Below are 11,528 nucleotides of genomic sequence, written 5' to 3' on the forward strand. Positions count from 1 at the left end.
TGGCCACAGCTGTTCTAGTTAATCTAAAGCAAACCTTCCTCCCTTGGCAGGGAATAAGGCCCCCTGCTAACACTCTTATGCTGCCCTCTGGCCATGCTGTATCACAGTACTTATAGGCTGTAATCAACTCACCTCTTCACTTTCTCTTTGTTAAACTAGCTAGATTGAGCTCCTTGAGTCTGTCACCATAAGGCATGTTTTCTAATCCTTTAATCATTCTTGTGACTCTTCTCTGAAGCCTCTTCAATTTATCAACGTCCTCCTTGAATTGTGGAAGTCATTAAAATGTGGCACAGGATTCCAGCAGTGATCATACCAGTGCCCCGTGCACAGGTAAAATACCCTGTCTACTCCTACTCAAAATTCCTTTTGGCTTTAGCGTCATGCGTCACTTTCAACTGATTAGCCACCATGATCCCCAAATCTCTTGTGGAGATTCTGCATCCCAGAACAGTTTCCCTGTGGACTAGCCTCACTTGTTAGTCACTGTTAAGCTCCTGTACGTCCCCTGCTTAATTTCACTTCTGGTGTGTCATAGAAAGGCTTCCTTTCTTTTAACATCATTATGATGCACATGGTACAAAACTGAGGCAATGCATTACTTACTGTGCCCCTGGTTTTCAGCTACCTTTCTCTTGATAATAAATATGATTATTATACTAAGATAAAGTAGAAACAGCCATGCCACAGTGGAGTCCACTGGAGCTTAGTTTATACCTTCCTGTTCCTTCAGGATTAGTTTTAAACCTTGCTCTCTCATTTTTTCAGTCCCACTGTTCATGCTGTACACATTTGGTGCCTGATGTGGGCCCCTCCAAAAATTACCCACTAAGGGCAAATTATGGCTGAGGTGGTGCTGATACAGGAGAGGGATACAGGAGATAAAGATCCTCTCCCCACTCCAGCATGCAGGAAGCAGCTATAATCTAGCTGCAAAGTACTTAACTGGGAAAGCTGGAGCCTGTAAGGCTCCTTGCTGTAGAATCCTGGGCCGTGCCCCCATCTCCTGCTCCCCTGTATAGAGATGAGCCCTGATGGTGTTAGGCTGGGTGTGCTGGTACAGCTTGCTAAAAGGGTAAGGAAGGGCCATTGTATAGCATGTTCCCCTTGGTGCCCATTATTCATGCATAATATCTTGTGCCTTGTGTTCTCTTCTTGTTCTAGAATTATAATTCAGCCCAAACAGTATGGGCCAAAACCCAATAGGAAATCCAGGATTCTAGTCCCTGTGTGGAGTGGTTGGGGGCCATGTTAGGATGCTTCTATCAAGAATTCTTTCCGCATGCTACTGGCTAGATATGTGATTATATAGTTCCCTTGGCCAGAGCAGATAGCCTCAAGTGTCCAAACTGACCAGATGAATGCTCTAACCTGTCTCTGATGCTCACACCTTGGTGTAATATTTAATATAGAAAAAGTTGTTATCTGGGAGGAGATGGCTTGAAAACCCAATTTGAGACAAGATGATTCATGCAATCTCTCTCTTTTACACCAAATTAGAGTGAAGAGTAATTTCAAACTCTTACTTCTATTACTAAAGCATAATGTGATGCCCCAGGAAATCTGCAGGCCTAGATTCTGTCATCCCAAGATATTTTTTTCACAGAAAGCTCCCTTATTGCAAATCCAGATGCAAGGTAATAATTATTTGTTTAGAGCAAAGTCAGGATCAGAACTTAACTCTCTGGGGAGATGTGTGATTTCCGTGCTAACTAAGAAAGACGCTTCTCTCAATTCTGCTAGTTGTGGTATTGATGCATTTGTACACTGAACACCTGATCTATGCTGATAGGTAATTTAGTCTTACTTCAGCATGGTACTGGGGTGTGTCTAGCATATAAATAGTCCTTAGCTTTCAATAAGTGTACGCTATTGATTTCAATGGAACTACTCACGTACTTAAGGGTAGCCATATGCTAAAGTACCTTGCTTAATTGGAGTATATATTATTAGGATGGGGTCATTGTAATGAAAATATCCTTTAGGTTTTTAGAGAATTGTTTTTTGTTCATTTCATAGACTGTAGAACTAATATTTTTGGCTTTGAGGAATAGACAATCCCTGAAGTTAAATTCTAATATGGCTGTAATAATTATTTGCTGTGCAAGGACCGCCAAAGTGCTTCATGAAGGTGGGTATGACTGAATCACTGGAAGTCAGGATTGGCTCCTGGGATCTAAAAGCAATAGCCTCTACTGCCTGAAGTAAATACCCATCTCTGAAACATTGAATCCAGTCGTAAATCTCTATGCTTTCCAGCACTAGAGGGAGACACAGAGCCACGCCATTAATGTGTGTTACCCACGGATAACTGAGGCACCAGGAGATGAGAGTCAGACTCTTCCCTATTTTAACTAGGTTTCCACTCTCTGCCCACCCTGTACAGGTTCAAATAAATGGCAGAGGTTTGCATCATAATAATAACAAAGACACAGATAATGTCACTTGCCCATCTGCTTACACCCACAACCATAGGTGCTGAGTTTTTTTTTTTTCTGGGAGTGCTCTGCCCCCAACTCTGTCCCCTCCGGAAGGCCCCCTCCCACTCACTGCTCTCCATCCTCCCCCAGGCAATTCCCCCAGCCTCCAATCAGCTGGTTGGGGTATCCTGATCAACTAATAGGAGTGCTGCCAAACAGCTGTGGGTGGTGAGTGTTGAGCATCCACTATTTTTTTTTCGTGTGTGCTCCAGTCCCAGAGCACCCACAAAGTCGGCACCTATGCCCACAACTCAGATACTTCACGCACAAAAAATAGAGGCCAATGCTTTGAAAATATGGCCCTAACTGATTTGCCAAGGTCACACAATAGGGCAATGGCAGAGTCACCCAGGTCTCCAGATGCTCAGCCTTCTAAGCATTAGCCTATACAGCCTACAAGTAGGTTGGCACTAAGTAAGGATGCAGTCTTGCAAAGGTATCTATTTGGACAGAGTCCCTGGGAATGTGGGCATTAAAATCAAACACACGATTGGGGCCAATTTTTTTGCTAGGTATTTCTGAACTGTACTTGTATTATCTCTATGAAATATGGTTTGGCCTGGTAGCATATGTGCACATTGTCTTTCACTGTTAGGCTTAAATATGTGTGATTACATAAATTAAATTGAAAATGTGCTTCTTGATTATTAAATAGATTACTTTGCTTAATACATTAGATGCACCTTGCCCCAAGTCAGCACGTAGTTTGTGTGCGCCAAGCACAGGAACAATTAACCTGAAAATTATTTATTTATTTAGTTTTGCTTAGACAAAATGATACAGAGGGTTAGATTCTTTGCCTGTGTAAATCTTTGTAGCTCCATTAATATCAATGTCAATTTTCACCAGCTGAGGATCTGGCCAAGTAACTTGTGTAGCTAGGAGCAGCATACATAAGTTTGTCCCTGATAGAGTCCATACTGTTAAAGTGCCTCTGTGGCAAGTCCCATGATATTGTCTGTTGACTATAAAAATAAGTTATTTAAGGAAGTTAATGAAGGATTATTCACCTTGGGAGGAGCTTCACTGTCAATAGCCTCACATCTTGCAGGCCAATTTCCTCCAGGAGAAGGAGGGGTCTGAACTATGTGCAGAGGAAAAGGGAACCTGGTAGAAGGGCAGAGGTGAAAGTAAGCCAGTACCACCCGGTGCAACATACTGGTAAAAAAAGGTGCAGTAGTGTACTGGCAAATAAGTGGAGCATTCAGAATTGGCTTACTGTCACCTCTTTTGGCTGCATAACAAAAAGTTCAAACTCAAAGCTAATAAAAGCTTGGAAAGGGAAAACTCACTGTCACATTTGTTTGTTGTTTCTCTCCCTCTCCTCCTCCAGCCAGGCTGCCTGATGTGGCTAGGCTCCCCGTTCCCCTGACCCCCCCACTCAGCAGGGGCTGCAGGGACTCCCCTCTAGCTTGGGAGCAGGGGGACTGGCTGAGAGAGAAGCCTCCCCAGATAGCCTGCTGCCTGCATAGGAACAATTTAAATGTAACTGTTCACTCTGTGGCCTGAACCAGGATTAGGGGCTGTTTCTTGCACCCTTTTTAATTTCACTCTTGGTTGTTGCGGGTGTGTGACCAAAGCCGGGAAAGTTCATTTATATTCAAGTAATATTATTGAAGATCATCTCATCCAGGGGGCAGAAAAGAACTGCCCTGGCTTTGGTCACCCCCCTCCCCCACCAGAGTAATGTAATCTTTAAATCAAAATAATTTAGTTAAGTACAATCTCTCTATACCTTAACAATAATGCAGCCACAGGGGGCCAAACTCTCAGAATGGTGATGTGTCCATATTTGGACACCTGTCTATGGCACTGACGTGGTCCCCATTACCATAGTATCTGAATGCCTCACAATCTTTCATTTATTTATCCTCACAACAGCCATATGAAATAGGGAAATACTATTAATCACTATTTACAGTAGGGTTGCCAACTGTCTAATCACACAAACCCAAACACCCTTGTGCCGTCCCTTCTCTGAGGTCGCCCTCCCCCTTCACTCCATCCCCTTCCCTCCATCGCTCACTCTCCCGCCCCTCACTCATTTTCACCAGCATGGGGCAGAGGGTTGTGGTGCAGGAGGGGGTGCAGGCTCTGGGCTGGGGCTAAGGGTTTAGGAGTATAGGAGGGGGCTCCAGGCTGAGCCTGGGTAGGAGGTTGGAGTGAAGGGGGAAGAGTTCGGGTGCAGGAGGGGGTTCAGGGCTGGGGCAGGAGGTGAGGGGTGCAGGCTCTGGCCAGGCAGCACCTACCTCAGGTGGTTCCTGGTTGGTGGTATAGCAGAACTAAGGCAGTCTCCCTGCCTGCCCTGGCTGGACACCACTCTCAGAAGTAGCCGCACGTCCCTGTGGCCCCTGGGAGAGGGGCAGGAGGCACTGTGTGCTGCCTGTGCTCACTAGCACTGTCCTTGCAGCTCCTGGTCAATTGGAGCTGCGGAGGCAGGGTGGGAGCAGCACACGGAGACCTTCTCCCCTACCCCAAAGGCTGCAGGGATGTGCCGGCTGCTTTCGGGAGAGAGGTGGGGCCAGGGCAGGCAGTGAGCCCACCTTAGTCCTGCTGCGCTGCTGGACTTTTAGCAGCCTGAAATCTGCTAGATTGGCTTCAGTAGCGTCCAGGAGATAGAGCCTGATTCCGGGAGACTCCCGGTGAAACCGGGAGGGTTGGCAACCCTAATTTGGAGAGACTAAGTGACTTGCATAACATCATACAGAAAGTCTGTAGTAGAGCAGGAAACTGAAACGGGCTCTCCTAAATTCCAACCTAATGCCCTAACCACCATACCGTTTTACATACCTACTAAATATCTGAAGCTTCTACTGAAGAAGGAGAAACATTGGTGGAGTAGGTACAGCTAGTATTCATGTGTGTAAGGAGTCTGACTTAAATCACTTTTGAATTTAGCCCAGTCTGCATCAGACCCAGTGGTCTGGGGAGCTGCACTTGCGACATGCCTAAATATAAAGTTAAATCATAAATCTGCAATTCACTTGTTGAGAAGTTCCCCTCTAAAATCTCTGGAACAGGTAATGATTTCCATTTTTGTACTACCCTACTATAAAATGACAGTGACCTGGCCTTTTCTGCCCTGTTCCCTATGTACTGGAGGGTAAGTAGTGAGCAGCTGAAAACATACTCAAAGAGGCTGGCATAAAGACTTTATTTAATGCTGTTGTGAAACAGCAGGGTACAGAACTGCAGCTGCAAATGAACCTGTTCTTTGCAATAGCTAATGTTCTGGCACAAAGACAGATACAGTGAGAAGAAGAATGAGTTGCACAGTTATGGTAATATAATACAGAAAGATTAATGCAATTACCATTGTTTGAAACTGCTATTTGCAGCTCAGCTTTCACATGTGGACTTCTTAAAATGATGCCCAAAGCCCAGCTGGATACTCCAGTTGGAATTTTAGAAGCATAAAATGGGCATTTACGTCTAACTGTTGATTAAGAGCTGCTTGAAGATTGGACTGTTTAAATAATTACACCTGGGACTAACTAATGTTTTATATTGTGTGTGTATATGCAGTGAATAAATGGCACCATGTTTTTGTTTACATAAGTGCAGAATTTTCTCTCTTGTTAGCCATGTTCAAAAGAGTCATCCCCCGATGTGGTATCAATACAGAAAACAGAAGTATAATTAATGCTAGTCAATATGGTTTTATGGAAAATAGGTCTTGTCAAATAAATCTGATATCATTCTTTGAGGTTAGGTTTGGGTTGATGAAGGTAACTATGTAGATGGAGTATTTCTCGGCTTTCGGAAGGCATTTGACTTAGTCTTGCATGACACTATGGTTTAAAAACTAGCACAATACAGAATCAATAAAGTGGATATTAAATGGATTAAGAACAAGCTAACAGACAGATCCCAAAGTAGTCGTCAACGGGGAATCATCACTGGATCAGGTCGTTTCTGTTGGGTTCTGCAGGGAATGGTACTAGGTCTGATGCCATTCAACAGTTTTATTATTTGGAAGAAAATATAAAATCATGGCTGATAACATTTGCAGATAACATGAAGACTGGTAGAAAGGTAAATAATGATGAGGACCAGCAGCTATACAAAGGGATCAGGATCACTTGTCAAGCTGGGCCCATTCAAATCAAATATGTTTTAATACAGTCAAATGCAAGGTTATACATCTAGTGACAAAGAGAGCAAGCTGCATCTATAGAGCAGAGAACTGTATTCTGAAAAGCAGTGACTTGGGAGTTTGTTCCAGCAGTAAAACAACCTCACTTTTAAAAGTTTGTGCCTCATTTCTAATATGAATTTGTATGTGTTCAGCTTCCAGCCATTGTTATGACTGTCTCTGCTAGATTAAAGAGCCCTTTAGTACCTGGTATTTTCTCCCTGTGAAGGTACTTATACACTAATCACATCACCACAACAGACTGAACTCTATGCATCTCAGAGAGTGGCTCTTTTCTGTACCCTTGCTGGTTTTTCAATGTCCTTTTAAAAATACAGACACCAGAACCACAGGGACACGGGGAGGCTTTCGGAGGCCCGGGGCAAAATCTGAAACTGAGGCCTCTCATCCTTCCAAAAACCCCCAAAATATTTGGAGACAAAGTTTAAGAGGAAGGGAAGGGACTGGGGATCAGAAAGGGCCCAGGCCTGTGGGGTCTTAGCTATCCCCATTGGGACAGCGGGGGCTCTGTTCTGCATGAAGTCAGGGTCACATGACATCAATATTATATCTATAGGTTCGGCTGAATGAATCTATTAGCAACGTTTTATATTCAGTATCCCACAAAGCCTAGAGCACTGTGGAATTCTGCATTCATATGAATTAGTGCCTAAATTATGACAATGTCATTTGTTATCACTTATGTTATATGTCTGCAGGGTTTAAACATTTCACTCACCTTTTCCTGTATTAATAATGACACTTAGAATCAAAAGTATTCCACTGAACTGTAGTCACTGTCACCATCAAATGGCTTAAGAAACACTAGAATATACTATCATTAGCCTTTTGAGCTGGAGATGGGTTAACTAAGGTCACTGGGCTGGGTACAAGGCTCAGTGGGCCCTTAGGCAGATGAGAGCACAAAAGTGATGCCAGTGACAGGTCTGAGGCTTCTGACAATGAATTTGGAGTTCCTGTCAGGGAGTGTGAGGATCATGTCTTAAAATGAGAAGAATGAGAATCAGTGAGTACGGAAAATCCATGAATGCCAAGGATTTAGGGCCTACGTGCATATTTCAAATGGAGTGGTTCGCATGTTTGTTTTTTCCCTCATCCTAGAGAATCTAAGCTTTAATTTTAACGCAACTGTTAGCTTTTCTGCTGATCATGAGAGCCTCCAAAAGACAAACTGTTGTCTTGAAGAACCCGCAGAGACACTAAAATAATGCTAAGACATGTGAAGTCCCCCACCCCATGCTAATGGGAAGTTGGGAAGTTAAGTTATGTCTACTTAAATACCATCTCTGTAATCACTTCACTCCTGATTGTCCTATTAAAACACATTCAGTTAACACCTGGATATATGTCATGTCCTGGCGTTCCACTGAGATGAATGTAATTTGCCTAGCAGTAAGGCTGCAACTTTGGAATGTGCAAGCAGTTGAATACTAAAAAAATCAGGCAGCTAGAAAAGATGTATTATGTGTACTGATGTGGCTCTCTCAGGCTGAGGACCTAAATTTTTAATGCACTTGTCCTCACAACACCCCTGTGAGGTAGGAAAGCGTCATTACTCCCATTTTACAGATGGGGTACCCAGACACTGAGAGACTAAGGGCTTGTCTATATGGTGCTACAGATCATCCCTACAGGAAGTGTGAATTACAGAGTGCTCTACCAAGTAGCATTCTAACTGCCCTGTTTAGACTGCTAGTGGAAGCTGAAAAGTACCTATTACACAGTAACATAGCCCTGTTTGAAACAGGACTACATAGACACAAACTAGACACCTTTTCATTTTTTTTCCAGCAGAGTCTACACAGGGCAGTTAGAGTGCTACATGCTAGAGCATTCTGTAATTCACACCCTCCATAGACTGGTCTTCAGTGCCATGGAGACAAGTCTTAAGTGCCTGTAACAGAACAGGGAACTGAACTTGAGTCTCTCAAGTCCCAGGTTAGAACCTTAACCACTAGATCATCGTGCCTCTATTCTTTCTTGAAATGATGCTATTTAGTATTAGATATCTTCAGAATGCTTTGCAAATATAAACTGGACTGCATAGTATCCTTGCAAGATAGTGATGAGTAATTAGTCGTTCACATTTTACAAGTGAGTAAACTGAGAATGGAGGAATTGAAATTTACCCAAAGCTACATGTCAAGATTGGAACTCAGGATTTCCAGGTTCCTCGCTATAACTACTAGACATACTGGCTCTGATGATACTGCTTGTAGTTTATCACCCTGCCAGTGCAGTATAAGTCCTAAGGGCTATTCTGTAATGGGCGTTAACTTAGACTGAAAGTTGTGTGAGTTTTTTGGGTGTGTGAGAATAGCCTAATTCACAGGCCTACAAGTGCTGGGTGAGAAGAGAGTTCTCCAGAAATTGTTAAAATTAATCTTCTACAGATTTCCTGAAACTGAGGCCAAACTTGTAAAATGTAGATGCCTAAAGGTAGTCACCTTTAGACACCTAATTTAAAGGAGGTCTCTTTCAGAGTTGCTGAGCACAACACCACCACAGACATAAAAATCTGTCCGCCATGGAAAAAGGTGGAATTTGCATTTTTACAGAGAATCTTGAGTTCTTATATTTTGTGAAAAAATAAAAACATATATTAACAATTAACTAAATTTTACTGGAAGTACCAGCGTCACTTATTCAGTGTGTGCAACCTCCTCTTCTTATGGTTGATTTTTGAATGCTCTTTGAATTTACTTAGCTAGACATACTTCAATAAACTGCTTCCAGCATACAGAGGTTACTCAATGGCATACAGGGGATTGTGTTTTAATGCATCTCAAATTTCACTTCAGCCTCCAGATATGAGTAATTAAGGTTATAAAAATATGCCAAAAACTTTAAAAAATTATCCCTGAAGACTATGTCACTGAGTTTGGCAAGAACAAATGTCCTGTTGATGGTAATGTGATGTTCTGTATTGTATGCAGCAAGGCTGTCGATTATGTTAGAAGGCAGACAATTCTAGAACACATGGGAAGCACTAAATATAAAAGAAATGAAAACAAGAGGCTGTAACAGCAGGGCCATCAACAACAGTAAAGAAACTATGCACTGTGACTGGATCATTCCAGCGTTTTCCAACCAGCATCTCTGAAATTCAAAGCACTTTTATTTAAGAGTCTGACTTATTTAGGTGTTTAACTTAGGTGCTCATCTCTAGAAAAACTAGACACACAAAAATCGGCTTCAAAAAAATGAACCACACAGTAAATGGATAATTTCACAAAATGCTATCTGATCTGTCTAGAAATACATCCCTTTATTTTTTCTGCTTTTGTATCCTGGTTTGATGTTCACACCCTGCATAAACTGAGCTGTCTGTTCCTACAGATGTTTCAGCTGCTTCTGTGTTCTTTTGCTTGATGTTTTATTATGAGATTCTGGTTAAAATCCTCTTTCAAATCAGATGCTCACCCCATACATGACTTATGTATATATATATATAAAAAAAAATTCCCCTCTCACCCCTATGGGTGGTATATGTCTTCCTAAACCTCGGGTCCTCTACCAGAGGCCTGGGAGTTTGAGGGTTCTGCGCAGTATCTTAGCTGTTCCTAGCACTGCACTCTTCTGGACAGAGAGCTCTGATGTTGTTCCTGGGATCTGTTGGAGCCACTCACCCAGCTTAGGAGTCACAGCCCCGAGTGCTCCTACCACCACTGGGACCACTTTGGCCTTCACTTTCAACATCCTCTCTAGTTCCTCTTTCAGGCCCTGGTACTTCTCCAGCTTCTCATATTCCTTCTTCCTGATGTTGCTGTCACTTGGCACTTCTATATCTATCACCACCGCTGTCTTCTGTTCCTTGTCTATTACCTCGATGTCTGGTTGATTGGCCAGTACCTGCCTGTCCGTCTGGATCTGGAAGTCCCACAGAATCTTAGCCCTGCTATTCTCCACAACCTTCTGTGGAATCTCCTATCTGGTCTTGGGAGGCTCTAGCACATGGAGTGACTGGATAGCATAGTGGTTAAGAGCACCACCTTTGATACAAGAGACTGCCCTTTGATACAAGAGACCAGGGTTCAAATCCCAGTTGGTACCTAGGGGTCCTTGGGCAAAAGACCCCCTAATGCTTCACCTGCCTACCTCAAATATGAGAGTGACACAAACTGGGAGAGTCATGCTGGCTCAGACGTTGCCCGGATTAGCAAGGTCTATGCCAGATGTTGAGGAACCAGGACAATCTGATGATAAGTGGGCTACTGGAACAAACCATTCATGGATGAGACAAGAGAACCTGGAATTGATGGAATATATGTATATATTCCTCAACAAAGACACCTTCCACTTGACATTGTCATCTAGATATTTTTCTCTGTCTTCTCAGGATTCCTTGAAATGCTGCGCTTCTCACTTTTTCATTAAACCACGTACCTGAGGGGCCTGCCTGGTTTCTTGATACCTTCACAGCCAGCACAGATTATAATTGTAAGTATTTCTTGCACATAGTGAACCAACTCCCAAAATGTTTCCTTACATTCTGTCTCCCGCAGAGCAAAGCTACTGATCTTGTTATCAGTCTGAAGGATGAACCTCAGCTAGTGTAAATCAAAGTAGATCTATGAGCTCAGTAGAAGAATCACTGGGTGAAATGCTATGGCCTGTGTTGTTCAGGAGTTCAGACCAGATGGTCTCATGGTCCCATCTACCCTTAAAATCTATTAATTTCAATGGAGCAATCCCAATTTTCATCAACTGAGGATCTGGCTAAATGTTAAAATGTTTTCCCCCCATGATGTGTATTTCTGAAATTCACTTACTAGCCCAAACTTTTTTCGTAATTGGTGGAAAATGTAAAGCTTTCTCCCTCGATGAATATTAAAAGGTCAAAGATTTATCCTATATTTACTCTTTCATATACATAAAATGTGTCTAACTCT

The sequence above is a fragment of the Chelonoidis abingdonii genome, chromosome 2, assembly GCF_003597395.2.
Source record: "Chelonoidis abingdonii isolate Lonesome George chromosome 2, CheloAbing_2.0, whole genome shotgun sequence".
In the NCBI taxonomy this organism is placed as follows: Eukaryota; Metazoa; Chordata; order Testudines; family Testudinidae; genus Chelonoidis; species Chelonoidis abingdonii.